The sequence below is a fragment of the Cyprinus carpio genome, chromosome B5 (assembly GCF_018340385.1).
Source record: "Cyprinus carpio isolate SPL01 chromosome B5, ASM1834038v1, whole genome shotgun sequence".
NCBI classification, from domain to species: Eukaryota; Metazoa; Chordata; class Actinopteri; order Cypriniformes; family Cyprinidae; genus Cyprinus; species Cyprinus carpio.
In genome coordinates this window covers 3,518,984-3,534,365 of record NC_056601.1, presented here as the reverse complement: position 1 = coordinate 3,534,365, position 15,382 = coordinate 3,518,984, and the positions used below count along the sequence as shown (strand labels likewise).

General features: G+C 37.1%; 1 protein-coding gene across 3 annotated transcripts in view; it reads left to right on the top strand.

Annotated features, from left to right (window-relative positions):
- The first annotated feature begins 2,840 nt into the window (after window positions 1–2,840).
- wscd2 (WSC domain containing 2) overlaps window positions 2,841–15,382 on the top strand; it is a 56,001-nt gene continuing 43,459 nt past the window's right edge. The window contains exons 1-3 of one of the 3 annotated variants that reach the window (XM_042723656.1): window positions 2,841–2,855; window positions 3,207–3,731; window positions 13,127–13,213. The gene's annotated coding sequence lies outside the window, so the exon portion shown is untranslated. Of the gene's footprint in view, window positions 2,856–2,902; window positions 3,732–13,126; window positions 13,214–15,382 lie in introns of those variants that run through there. The other 2 variants (XM_042723654.1, XM_042723655.1) reach the window with 2 other exon arrangements.

Here is a 15,382-nt window from a genome sequence, read left to right as displayed (position 1 = left end):
ATAGGAAAGTGCTGACGGGAAACTTGACACTCTGGGTTTCAGTCCTTCATGTAATAAATCCGTGGCCACTGAATCACTGAATGATTTGCCTAATAAAAGCTGATCCCATTTATGAGCTTACCAATAATTAGATCTACATTCCAGAACTCCTCAGTGCTCCTGCCTGATAGAAATCACCTACTGGATATTTCTCTTTCTGTTGAGGGCTTTGTGGATTAAAGGCGAAAGTTTAAAATAATCTCATTATTTATTCATCTGACTGCTAATTAATTCTGCATGTGCCTTCAATAATTCACAGACTATTTTTTTCCTTCGTTTTCTGCGAGTGCCAAGATGAATAATTTATCCCCACTGACTTTTCTGACTGTAATCAATGTTGGTTACTATGACTAAAATGTCCACAATGTTTTCCTTGTTTTCCCTTTAATTTGATAAGTATCTGTGGACCTGCTGAAACTCTATGATACTGAAACATAATTTTTAATCAGCATAATAGGGCTTTTATTCTATTTTAGGTCTGTTCATGTGATGTCTGCATGACTTCCATACTTTAATTAACTAGAGCCTGTACCTTTGGTTTATTAATGTTTTTAGAATACTTAATATTTGGCTAAGATGGAGTTTGTTTAATAAAAAAAAGTTGACCTTAAATCATTCAATGAATCAATGCAAAAAATATCAACTGTTTAATTTTTCATATTTGTGAGTTTGTTGTGCAGTTTATCCTCATCAAATGACTTTCACTAAAATGCCTGTTTAAAATTATATACTCATATTGAGACCTTTTATGAACAATGTTAAAAAATGTTTCCCAAGTAATTCAGAACATGTTTGATCAGCAAGTCAGTGACTCCACAGTAAGACTGTATGGTTTGAGGGAGCAAAATGTCTCTGTCTGTCCAGCAGTAGAGAGGACCCATCTCTGACCTCCAGGTTGAGTTCACTTTTTTTCTAACAAGTTAAAGTGGAAGAGACTGATTAGACTTGACAGTAACTTGGGGCCCAACAGCCACAAGAAACCAATACCCTTCCTCCCTCTCAAACAGTAGAATGTGCTTTGCTTTATCAGTGGAACAATTTATGCTCCAAAATAGCCCTGTATCCTATACTGCACTTTACTGGCCTGAAGCAGTGCAGAGGGTCAGCTGGCAGTAAGATGCTTTTAGCAAAAATGCCTGATCAGCATGAATCATCACATTAGAACAAGAAATAGCTGCTCAGCAGTCATTGGGTGATACATCGTAAAACAGAACTGGTACAGAAGAAAAGTGTTATTATTAGTTCAGTTCTTTGCTTTTCAGGACGTTTTACATGTAATTTCGTGGTTGTTGTCATATGAAATGCATTACTGTCAGAACTGGTTTCCAGAAGAAAAACAAGACATACAGTTCAACATGCAAATGGATCAACCAGACAGAAGCTTTATTCAATGCAGGGCATGAATATAGAGCTTAGATGAAGTGTTGCATGAACTCTCTGTATTCCCTCTTGAGTCGGGGCTCTGTGGGCGAGAAATGTCTTCAGAAGGATGAGATCAGCCTCGGATCAGAAAGGATAAAGTTTCATTCATTCCAATGAGCTGGCGGGGGACAGTTTTCATAGAGCTAAAGCGTCCTCAAGCAGGTGATGATATATAGTAGACTGAATGGTTAGATTAACGGAGGGTGAACAGACGAAATCTAAATAATTTTTATTATCTCACAACCTTTTGGTTTCATGCCAACCTAAACTCCTTAATATAAAACCGCTTGACAGAATATGAGAATCAAATAAACATACTACCAAAGTTTTTTTTGTTTTGTTTTTTTTGTAACATTTATTAAATCAATATGCTTTGAAATAGACTGTCTTATATTGAAATACAGTCTTATATATATAAATGGTTGTGGAAAGAGGTCTACAAAAAGTTAATTTATTAATTTCTGGATTCACTTCCTTCACTTAACATCATGTTAATAAGTTCAATGGTTCGGTGAGTTGTTAACCCCAGATCACTGTGAGTGGCCTCATTTTATAGATTACGTAGTAGATTATTCATCTGCTAAACAATCAAACACAAATGAGATGTGGTTTAGCGTGACCGAAGAACCGATCTCAGCTTTTTTTGCGAATAAAGTCATTATTTTAGTTTTCTTTGCATACAAAAAGTATTCTGGTAACTTCGTAAAATTATGGTGGAACCACAGATGTCACATGGATTACTTTACCAATGTCCTTGCTATGTTTCTGGATCTTGATTGTGGTAGTACCCTTGCTGTCTATGGAGGGTCAGAGAGCTCTCAAATTCCATCAAAAATATCTTAATTTGTGTTCCGAAGATGAACGGTGTTCTTACAGGTTTGGAAAAAAATGAGGATGAGTAATTAATGACAGAATTTTCATTTTGGGGTGAACTATCCCTTAAATAGGTAGCCAGTGCGAAGACTGTAAGATTGGGGTAATATGATCATATTTTCTTGACCTGGTAAGGACTCTAGCCGCTGCATTTTGGACTACCTGTGGCTTGTTTATTGTGAATGCAGGACAAGCACCAAGCAGTGCATTACAATAGTCCAGTCTAGAGGTCATGAACTAGCTTTTCTGCATCAGAAACAGGTAACATGTTCTGTAGCTTGGCAGTGTTTAGATGGAAGAATGCTGTTTTTGTAATATGGGAAAGATTATTTTTTAAAAGACAAGTTGCTGTCACACCCAAATTTTTTGACTGTTGAGGAAATAACAGTACATCCGTCTAGATCAGGGTTGTCAAACTCAATTCCTGGAGGGCCTGAGCTCTGCAGAGTTTAGATTCAACACTAATGAAACACACCTGATCCAACTAATCAAGTCCTTCAGGCCTGTTTGAAAACTACATGGTAGGCTATGTGTGTTGGAGCAGGGTTGAAACAAAGCAGGGCTCCGGCCCTCCAGGAACTGAATTTGACACCCCTGATCTAGATGTACTGAAATGCAGCACTGCGCCATCATTTTGTCTAAAAATATTATTAAATAAATTAATGTGATGGATTTTTTATATCAGACCAAAAACAGATTAACTTCCTGGCTCCTCATCCTAGGCCACTGAATTGTGGCAAAAAAAGTATTTTTAATTTCGTGCCACAGTGTTCTTACAAAAGAGAGCAGAATGTACTGTTCGAGCAGTCGCGTTTATTCATATCATCTCGGTTTATTTATTTAATAATTTGTGTCGTGCTGTGTCTGTGCAGAACTCTAGGCAGTGCTGTTGGGCTGTGCGGAGCGCGATCTGACGCGCGGCTGCTGCTGTTGCTGTGAACCGCAGGGATGTGAGACACGCGCCGGATACGCGAGGAGAGAAGAGACAGACAGCTCTCTTGACAACGTTATAAAAAAACAGGACGCCTCCTCTCTGACCTGATTCACGAGTAGCAGGTACTATGCGGCCGCGCTGTGCTTGCGCGCTTGCGGCTCTGAGCGCGCGACGATGTAAAAGGCAGCGCGTGCGGATTCTGCGGCAGCTGTGATCGGGAATAACTGGGATAGGGACACTCAGCGAGGCATGGAAAAGCACGTAGATCACTGAGCAAACAATCATCCAGACAATCATTCGCAGACGTGTTCATTGTGTGCGCCCCCAGGCGCTCCGCTCTTCGATCGATTACCACAGAAGAGACACACAGAGCATTTGAATGCGAACGGGTGCGTGCGGTGCAAGTGATTCCGTAGTTTCTGCCCTGCTCCGTTCAACGCTGCTGAGAAGACCTTACAGCCAGGTAAGCCGTCAATATACAAGTTTATCATGCCACCAGACGCTTAGGAGCAAAGTGAATTGGAGTCAGCCTCCGGAGGAGTTATTGTTGCACTGTTAACTTATGCGTCTGTTTTTTTTTTCTTTTTTTTTTTTTTTTTGATTTGCAGAGAAAATCGCAGTTCAGCATAAAACAAAACAAAAAATTGTCACAGTATTTATTCATCTTTGTTAATGTTAGTTATTAAAAATACAACTGTGCATTGTTTGTTCATGTCAGCTTGGGTCCGTTAAATAGTATTAACAGATACGTTTGGTTTTAATAATGTGTTAGTAAATGTTGAAATGAACAAACTAAGAATACAAAATCTGCTTTAGAAGTATTTTACTTGTTAGTTCATGTTAACTATACTGTAGTTAACTAATGTAAGCATATTGGCCCTTATTGCTAAATATTGAATCCATTTTTGTAGATCTAATTCCAAATAACTGGTATATAATGGCATTTTCAAAGAATTTGCATATACTGCAATCACTTAACAGCCCCAGTATTGCATGTGTTACAGTGTTTGCATCTGTAACATTTGACATCATCTTATTAAGGGGGATAATGGCGTCAGACAAACTCACAAGCTTGGTGAATCAACTGATTCTTTTTTTAAAAAAGTATTTTGAAGAGGTTTTTTTATGTTAAAATGTTGTTCCAAACAGGGTCCCCAATCTAGATCTAGCATATTGGATTATTTAATTTTAAAATATGGAATACAGGCTGGGTTAACTATGACTGTTCACCAACTATCAGCATATATCAGAGCTTAGAGAGATTTTACTGTTGTTTGTGTATATAAACTTATGTTTCAAAGGAAAACTACATATCCTTTGTTCTGTGACCTTTGAACTGCCTGAAACTCTACCCATAACTCAAATGCAAAAAAAATGTGGTTATATAAATGCGTTGATTCATAATAACATAATATAAGTCTTTGTTGCTGTAACAGGACCAGTGTGTTGACATCAGTTCTGCCTTGCATGATCTCCCCTGCTCATGTTGAAGAAATTCCTTTATCATCAGGGTCTCTAAAGGAGGAGTTTGACTCTTTGTGTCTCATGACCCTAATATTAGTATTAAATATTCTCAAGAGACAGTTTTGCACATCAAACAGAACTTCCAAATGGAGAGAGTTCTCAACTAGAAAAGCAAGTGGGTCCTTTCACATTTACGAGCGTCTGAATGTCTTGCGTGTGTTTCTAACTAATTTGAGAGCATTTGTGTGGAGCTTGACTTGTAACAAGGTTTAATAACTTGCTACTGTCTCTGCAAATTGGCAGCACAGTGAGCGTTTCATGATTCTCTTCATTCTGTCGCTGAGATGCAGTTGCTATAGTGAGTGGCCTTCTTCATAGCCTCCAACCATCCACATATTCCCAGATTCTGTGAGAACATTGATTTATCATTTATTTTTTCTGAAATGTAAGATGGTTCAACCTCTCTGGCTACTTCTTCTTCCACTTGTTCCTAGTGCCTTTTAAGTGCTAAAACACATCTGTAATTTAATCAAACTCCATCTGCTAATGTGTCATTTCTGGAATGCATTTTCTATTCAGACTATTTTTTTTAAAGAGATCTTTTCCATGCTTTGAAGGACAGCCAAACCAAACCAGCAAAGATGAAACGTAGAGAAGTAATGAAGCCGACATGAGCCTTCAAACAGCTGGGGGTGATTTTAGTTTGCATAAGAGGACAAACACGTCATTTCAATATTTTTCTGGAATATTAGAATTTCCATAATAGATTAGTAGATTACAATTTAGTATTTATTTTTTATTTTTTTTACATAACTGACCAGCTGCAAGGCTGTGTCGTGTTAATCTGTTGTGTTCGTCATAGATTCAGTGCTCCGGGCTGTTATTTTTGATTTGATCAGTGGGGTGTGAGATTAATTAGTTTGTGTATCTGGGAGGAATGAAACTCCTCAGATCAGAGGCTGTGTTCCACGTGACTTGTTATCGGACACAAAGCACCAGAGTCTTTAGGACATGTTTGATGTTTGCACATGTCATTTCAATGACTAGATCAGTGATGTACTCTAGGACTTTCTGTCATAAACATAGGTGCTCTATTTTCAAATGGGAACACTTCATTTTTATCTAAGATTGATTACATTTAAAACCTGCATATTAACAAGAATGTACACCATAGGAATACTACACATTTTATATGAATTTTATTAGTTTTTTTCTTTTTTCCATATTTTTTTTGTGTGTGTTTTTGACCATGATGGTACCAAGTGTTACTGTACTTTTTTTTTTTTTTTTTTAACTCTTTAACATGTACAGACCAGGTCCATGTTTTATGTATTTATTTATTTTTGCGTGTTCACATAGCTAATACACTGAAAAAAAATGATACAATGAAATTTATTTCAATGTAGCTAAAATAAATTGATTAAAATAAAAATATAAAATAAATATATTTATATATATAATATTATTTTTTTTTTCATTTTTTTTTTTTTTTTTTTTTTTTAGTCAGATGTGACCAAAGAGACCGAGAGTGTTAAATATGACACTGCAGCATTTTACTTTCATTTGTGATTAACTGCTGTTGCACTTTTTGGAGATTTTTGCCTGTTCAGCACTGAATCACTATTCAGAAAATGAATTATTCAGTTCTACTCAGAAATCAACTGGTAAATCTGGCCTGAAAGTGTCAAATCTCTGCTGTTGCACAGTTAAGTAAGGAACTAAACCAGAGTTCGACAATCCGGTAGAGGAAATCAATCTACTTTTTCCTGGGGGTTGTAACTGCTGAGTGCACATCAGATGTCATATTGAACTTTATCCATGTTTGTCTGTAGGTTTCTTTGCAAGATCTGGGACAAACAGAATTCAAGGCCCATTTTTCTCTTTTATTGTATTAAATTGGGTTGTTATTTACCCTAATTTCATATTGTTTACAATACCAGTTGGACAGATTATAAATAATGGTATTCTTTGTGTAGACATGTCACATCAGAGTTTTCAATGCGTTTTGTCTAAAACACTGAAATTTCAAGTTGCCATCCAAGAAATTGAAGTAATTAAGCTATAGGACTGACAAAACAAGTTTTGGAGTCTGTTTACACCTGTATTTAGCACTGGCCACTTGTAATTGTGTTGCCCGGTACTGTATAGTATAAACAGGGCTCCACTCCTATTCAGTTCCTAATAGAGTTTGCTTTCCAACAGAAAGTCTCTGGACAAAACTGGATAATAAAAGAGAATAAATCTGTTTTTTTTTTTTAACAATTGGTCCCCTGAGCTCTGTGGCGCTTCACATGTTTTTCCTTGATTTGTCTTTTATTGCACTGTGTTCATCACTTTACTCTTAATTTCCTGTTGTCAGTGTGCAGAGTGTACTGTATGAGTTGAAGACTTACTGTCTGTTCCTGAACTCTCTTCTTGACCTTGGCAGAATTGAAGTTGATTGCATTGCTTCAGATTTGTGTCTTGGCCTGCATACAAATGTGCATGTCCTGAAGATGTTTCATGAGATTTTCTTGCTTGTGATAGTGAAACATATGGTCTATTCCAAAACTTCCCTCTCAGCCTTTTTGCTATTGAATTATATAGTTTTGTTATTTATTAAATATATTTACTATTTCATTAAGCTTGTTACAATGCATTTTAAAATAGCCTTTATCCATGAAAGACACTGCTTTGGGATTTGGCCAAAAATTAGGTCTCTTAGGCATCATAAATAAGTAGTGCATATGATGCTTTTGGAACCAAGCTTGAATTGTTGGCTGCATGTTTGGCTACATAGATATTAACTTTAGGGAAGGGCAGTGCAAGCTTTTAAATCTTTTTTTTTCTTTTTTTCTGTTTTATGAAAGCTTTCTGCATAATATCTTCCTTTGATCATCCCCGTCCTCTGCTTGACCAGTCGCTGACTCTCAGCATCAGTGTGAGATGAAATCATTTTAAAGAAAATCACACTAAGCCCTTCGAGTTGCAGTAAGTAGTGTTTGCATTTAAGATGCCTGGTCTGTCGGAGGATGTGCAGTCATGCCAGCATAAGCATAAATCTGTTACTAATGCTTGGCTTAGAAAATGGGTTTTAGCTAAAAAATTCAGCAACTTTACCCTTCGCTCAATGAAAGGCTGGAACTTACTGACTGAGTTACCTGGGTATTCAGAACCTCCAGACAGTCTGTTATTTTTTCCAATGTAAAATACTATGTCCTAATATGCAGAGACAAATATAAGCAAGCTATTTGTAGGTTTAATGCCTCAAGAAGCATAAACATTGTGGTACAATCAAAACATTGTTTTATTTGTTTGCACATCCCGACCAGCCCTGCATAGCAACATCGGCTCAACCAATGGTGTGGAGCAGTTTGCTTGACCAATGGTAGGACGGGGAAGTGTTTGGGAAACCTGTTTGAAAATAATCACTGTTTCGCAATTGATCCTAGTAATTTAAAAACTACATTCTTCACCGTAATTATAGATGTTCACCGCACTAAACATGCTGCACTCAGTCATTCTATAGCCTTATATGTCAACAAACATAAGACTTTATGATCATATTTCCTCTGTATCTCTCTTCATCCGTGGAGAAAGGATAATCTGTTGAGCTTTTTTTTGATCTGTTACAAGGAAAGCCTGAAGAATGGGTTGACTGCAGAGCAGCCGTATACATCTCAGCTAGATTTTCAGCTTAGTCCCGGATTATCAGCAACACTGGGCTTTTTCAGTAAATAATACTCAAGTAATCGCTGTTTGGACAGGTGGTGGGATATGAGAGTACAAAGCAATATTTCTTTCTTTTTCTTTCTTTTTGTGTGTTGGTAGCCTCAAAAAAGATTGATTTTGGTTTCCTAAATGTATGCAGATTGTTTAACATTATAAAACTTCATTGAATTATTAGATAATTGACAGTTGTCCCTGCCTACCAATTTCTTTGATAACTGTGCTTGTTTCATGTCTCTCATAGTACACATTGGTCTCTTGTCACATATTAAAAATAATTTCAGTTGAAATTAACATTTAAAGTGCATTGGGTAAGTGCATAAGGTCCTGATCGAAAATAGGTTTATTTTTTGTTCTAACGATGGGCTTTGACTGTTATGATTTACGTAATTTAATTTTTTTTAATAAAATTTATGTTTTTATGAATCAATCACATGGCAATTTGGCCAGTTATTCTAATGATTTGCATCTTAATTAGCATCTGTTTCAAAATACAACATTAAAAAAGCCTGGCCAGATGTTTTCAAATCCCAAGTGACTGATACGCAAGGACTTCTGTGTGCCCACTGGAATTAACTACAGGGTGCAGTCTGTAGAGGTTTGTGTGTGTGTTCTTGTGAAGGTGTGAACAGGGAGTGTTTGGAAAAGCTGGCCTTCAGATGCTTCTTAGTCTAAAGGCTATACTTCAATATATACTTCAAACGAAATCGAAGAACGAACTGATATGACGTCAGGCCGAAACGAAGTTCGTTTTGAGTTTGTTTCAGCAGTTTGAAACAGCTGACCAAAGCGAACTTTCTGGGGGAGTTTGTTTCCTAAACACCTTTTGAGCTTCCATTGGTACGTGTCGAATAGCTGAGCTGGCACAAATATATCTGCACCTGTACGATCGCTCTCGGCCAGACTTTAAAGTTTCAGAGAAAGCATTAATTCCTAGAAAGAAATTGCAACGAAGCTTGGTGTCAACGATCCAGAGTTATGCAAAAAGTGATGCAGAGAAACATCCGAGACAAGTTTTCCAAAGCCATGAAAGGAAAGAGTAAAGATAGAAGGGAGCAAGTACCAAATACATGTTTCAAATAAATGTTACACCATACTGCTGCTGTTGTTCTTTCAATAAGCAAATTTAAAGGGTATACAATAAAAAAAACCAAAAAAAAACACAAAAAAAAAAACCTTTTTTTATAAAAAAAAAAAAATAAAACACCACAAAAAATAAAAAAATGTGAAAAAATTAACCAGTTTAAAAATAATAAATGAACACTAATGAAATAAAGTAACAAACTGTCTCCAATATTTTTTTTCACATCATGCTAAAGTTTTACAGACTGAGACATTTACACTTCCCATAAAGGACTGATTATGGTTCTTTTGTATTACAAACATGATACTTGACTTTAAACTGCTGCTAATTATTATTCTTTTGTCTATAATAATCTAAACATTGGTGCCCGTCTCACACCTAGATTGCCTACACTTCATCATTGTTGTGTTTAGGAGATATGCATGTTTACATTAATCTACACCCCGCCTCCAGCAGCGCGGGGGTGTCGGAATGTTTGAAAACAGTATACCGTCGCTCAGCCTTTTCTAACTTCTTTTTGCCCCCAAACGAAGAACGAAAACGAACTTCGTTTATAGTATACCAGGGCATTAAGTTTTGTCAACTTCTCACAGCTCTAAGCCATGACTAATTTTATTTTACAGCATGGATGATTAACTGTAGGTCAGATGATTAATGACCACTCTGTGGGGGTACTGAGGATCTGGCCTTTTAAGATCATAATGGAGGATGGATTGTCACAGTGGAGGTGAAGTAAAACTGAGTAAAAGGCCACATAACGATCTAGGAGTGGCCAGTATAACCAAATTTTTTTTGTAATTTTTTATGAAACTAATGGGTTAACCCACGGGTTAGGTTATCTCAAAAACTTGAGATATTCTCTATTCATTATCCTATTGGTGAAACCGATCTGGCAAACTATCCAGTACATATTTGTGTTTGCACTCTGGAGAGCATCAAAAGGTTTCTATTTACATTGTGTTTGTGTTTTGTCAAGCTTCTGTTTTTCTTCTACATATACACTACAAAGTTTTGGGAATGACACCCACATATTAATAGGGGAATCACACTCGAAAGAGCAATGGAATGGACAAAAGTACTGTATATGTGCATTGAGTCTAGAGAACACTATAAAGCACCCTCAGTATTTAATTCTGGAACCGGCATCTAATAAAAAAAAACTGTGTTTGAGCAATTTTCATTATCAGAAGCTCATATGTAGGAGATTGTATGGATTTTATGTGGCAGTAGAGTATGCTTCAAAGTCGAAAAAATATGAGCAGGATATTTGTTAATTTCCTCTGTGATGTTAGAGTAAACATTAATGCAGAGAGGCTTCATTGAATACTCCTTTCATCTGATGATTTCATATTATGTGTTGATGGCAAATCTCTGGTTTCATCAGCTCTGCTAAGTAATAAACAATGTGATATGCTGCCAGCCAATGTTAACTGTATTTTAATCAAAATACAAAACACTATTTACCCAGTTTGCATCTGTGAGGTGTCTGTTACACATTTTCATTGTGTGAAAAGGTCAGTTTTTTTGACTGTTGAATGTTGACTACTTGGTTATGTGTTTTGCAGTCAGTGTGTTTCTGTTCATGATCTTAATTCTTCATATAATCCAAAATAAAATAAATGAGGCCCTGTAAAGATCTAGGTGTGGGCAGTGTGATCAAAACATCGTTTTCAGTAATTTTATTTGTATGCAATGGTATATATTACTTTTTAGTTAATATAGTGAATTACAGAAGACAAAACAAGCTACACTGTACCCTATGTATCATGGTTCATAAAGTTTAAAGTGGAATTAATGGGACCTTGGCTAGGCTAATTATAGACTTTTTGACTTTATCGCACATAACCAAGATAAAGAGGCTGGCTGCTGACAGTTAGAGATTTATAATGGTGCACTAATGGTGCTGTGACCATTATTCAAGGTCTTTCTTTTGGTTTGCTCTTCATGATGGAGACCTGACTAATACAGACAGCTTCCACAGTCTTCTTACGTCTCAAGGGGCCTTGAACACTTCGTAATGATCTGCAATGGTCCATCTGGTTTAGCAAATGGAGGAGAAAGTGTCATTTTTCCAGCGAGGGTTTGGAGAACTGTTGAGGAAAGCAGTAGAGCTCTTGTCCAAGAAGACAGCCAGTATGGAGCAACATAAAAAGCTGTAGAAATTCTGGTTTGTGTGAGAAACTAAAGTAACTGATTTTTTTTTTTTCTCTTCGGTTTCAACAAATTTCACTGGATTTCTGCATGCATGACTCTAGAGTCTTTCCTTATCTACCATGAGAGACAGTCATGAGTCTTTGTGAATGAATGAATTAGATTAAATAACATCTGTTGAGTAAAGCAGCTGTCTCACCTTCTTTTTCAGTCTCTTTATTGAAGGGTGGACCATTTACTGAATCTGACCTGGGATAATGAAGAACTGATTGTGTGTGAGAGACTCGGAGGACCCTGAGAAAGATGCCCCTTAAAGGGAGAGAGAAAGCGAATAATAGCGACTTAAAAGTGATCTCTAGATAACATTCAGTACATGTCTGTAGGCTTGCAGCAAGCAATAATTACCCACTGGGAATGGCAGACCTGTGCTTGTTCGATGGTGAACTCTTCCATCAGCCTTAAAGGACGGCCTTTGTGGGTGTGTGTGAATCTGAGAGGGTGGCCGAATGCAGGGCCACCAGACTTTGGGGTCTTGCCAATGTTCACTCCCACCTTCAATCCAATCAGGATGTTGGATGCAGTTACCAGCCACAATGGCAGCAATGAGATATCAGCTTTCACTGATGGAATGGAATAGAACAGAATGAAAATGAATGGAAGTAAATGGCACTCTGTATAATGGAATGAAATAGAATACATTACGTGTAACAATAGAATGCTATGGAGGGAAATAAACGAGACCGGAAGGATGGTAAGATCTGCTTGTTCTGTAATGCACACACAGCTCTCACGATCAGTGGAATTAAACCGTATTATGCTTAATTCCTTCGAATTAATTCCTATTCTGGAGTAATTAATGCACTCTGAGGGAGATGATCGGTGGAACTGAGCAGGAAAGAGAAACAGACTGCTGCTTTTTTTCCGTATGCTGTGTCTGTTTTAGTAATGCACTCACCTGGTAATCACCTGCTAATGGAGCAGGATCAAATCCAAATCATAACAACCAGCAACATTAAAAATAATCAACCCTGTTAACTGAATGTAATTTAGACTGAGGGTAAGAGTGCTATTGGGGGGTCGCTCTTAATGTGGACGGCACAAAACACTTATGAGTGAGTTGGAAAACGTGAACCGTTCAGTGCATTTTTGCTCTGTACTGTAAATGTTACAGTAATTTGCATACATAAGCAAGAATGCAGACCTAACATGAATTCTGCTTCTGTACACTACAGATTGGCTTTTGTTTTGAAATACTGTCAACAATAGGTTGTAAGCTTGTCTTCTATCTCAGCTTCCCTGGAGATCTGTGATTTATGTGATCTCTTTTCATGTTTGCAGAAGGTGGTGGCTGTAGTAAGATATCTGAGATTACTTTGCTGTGAATCCTCACCTTACAAGTCATCCATAAACTTTGAAGTCTGTAACAATGTTCTTTCTTTCTTTCTCTTTAGTCAGTGGTGGAGCCTGAGCCACACATAGCTGTCCCAGACGAGTGCTGCGCATCTGTTGTAGTGAACTCCATAAAATCCATTCAGCAGGTTTGTGTGCCATTTAGAATAGAGAAGACCTTTAAAATTCCTACATTAAGCTACATTTAAGATTAAAAGTAAATACTAAACTCATCCTGCAGTCGGGAATTGTTTCATCCTAAGTCTCCATATACAAATACCAGTCAGTAGCTCTCTGTTTAACAGCATTAACAGTGTTATATAAACAGGGTTCTAGATTTACTCCATTGAGACTACAAAAATGTAAACCTCTGTTATGGCATTGTGTCTGTGGTCTAATGAGTCAGTCTTAGCTTACACTTGTATGAGGTATTTCTCATATCTCTGTAGAATGCATTTACTTTGGAGAAATCATCAAGCACTTTGCTCCTGCCAAAGAGGAGAGCTTAAACAATGCTGTCAGGCACATTAGGAAGGTCAGCAGCTATTCCTGCATGTCAGGTGGGGAATCTGGCTTTTAGCGACGTACCGAAATGGGTACAAACAGTTATTGTCAACAAAGGAATCTTAGCATTTCACCACTGTTTAATAAACCTGCTGAATAAACACAGCTCAGAATAGAGACCACGTAATCAGTCAAAATGGCATCCATTTGCATCATGCAGGTCTGATCTGAGAACTTCAGGTTCAAATTCATGGTTATGATCAAGTTAGATATACTGGTGTACACGATTAACCATCACCAAATGCATGCATTAAGCATTGTGGTTAAAAAACAAGTGATTTTAAGCTGTTGAAATTCAATCAGCGACAGAAGAGAACTAATTTTGATATATGCACACGCTGTCAGAGAGCCTGATTCTGAGCGCTGTCAGAGAGGCGCGCACACATGAAGACGGTGCTCACACGAGTATAGAACAGAATTATTTTTGCTGCTTTATAGGCTTTATATGCAAACTTGTATGTGTTAAAATGGCCTTAAAAGGAATCTTTGCAAGTATCATTGTAAACACAGTAATTTGGCAGCTCTTAAAGTGACAGCAGTCTAATATTTCTGCTGTCTGTCATTCATGTTAATCAAACAACAAAAGAGAAAATATCTCACAGTGCAGTGTTTTTATTCATTTGATTACTTTATACAATGTATGTAGCTTTTCTTATTTATTTGTTCTACTGTAGTTTTTTGTCCTGTTGCTTGTTATTGTAAATATTAGTTTCGTATTCTTATTTAATCGCTGACTGTTTACTTGTCTTCAGCGAGCTTGAGGTTTTTCTTTTTTTAGGCTAGTATTAGTTTGATATTGACACTGCTTTCAAAATGCTTTTTTAAAATGTCTATGGTTTTAAAAAAAATTATATCATAAGGGCCTTGTTTAAAGCAAAAATAACACCTAGTTTTCTGCTCCAGCTTTGTATTATTTTGAAACCCATTTCTGTGTTTCATTTTTAAGTCACTTTGGATAAAATTACCTGCTAAAGGATTCAATGTAAGTGTGAATATTTTCAAATTTTCTAAAAAAATAAAAAAAATTGATTTATTGAATGTTTGATGCTTTGAACACATATTCTAGTGAACAACTAGAGCTGCTGTGTGTCTTTTGAACCATCATGGGAGAAGCATGCTAATAATATTGAAGAAGGGGATGTGTGAACTTCATTAGACATCTGAGATTTGCCTCTCCCACGGCTAATATATTAATAAATTTCTACAGCAGAATTTTTTTTTGTATATGTAGCACCTTAGCAACAAGTCTTTCTGCCACATTTCTCAAAGGAACCCAGAGTCATTTCTTTCTCATGCAGGCACCTTTCTCCATGCTCACCCCCCTCCTGTACAGTGTGTATTCTTCCGTTCTTCTCATAGTTCACTCTACTTCTGCAATTTATCTTCCGCCCACTCTCTCAAGGCTCACCAGCTCTTTGTCTTGTTCTCACCCTCTTTTGCAGTCTCTCTTTCTCTTGTGCTCTCAGCTCATTTTTTATTTATGTTCAGAATGGTTTCTGAAAGGAAGAGCGGAAACTTCAGTGCTGCATGCAGGCGCTCGGCAGCAAGGATGTTTACATCTCATACCTCACTGACGCTGACAGACGCTGGCTTTTTGTGTGCATGTACGCAAACCAGCAAGCCACATGTAGCCTCTAAGCACTGTTTGGTTTTTCCCCCTTTGCCTCTTTCCTAGATGCATTAATGAGATGATTTGCTTAAAACTTAACTCACCCTCATGTCATTTTAAACCTGTGTGTTGGCCTTTCCTCTGT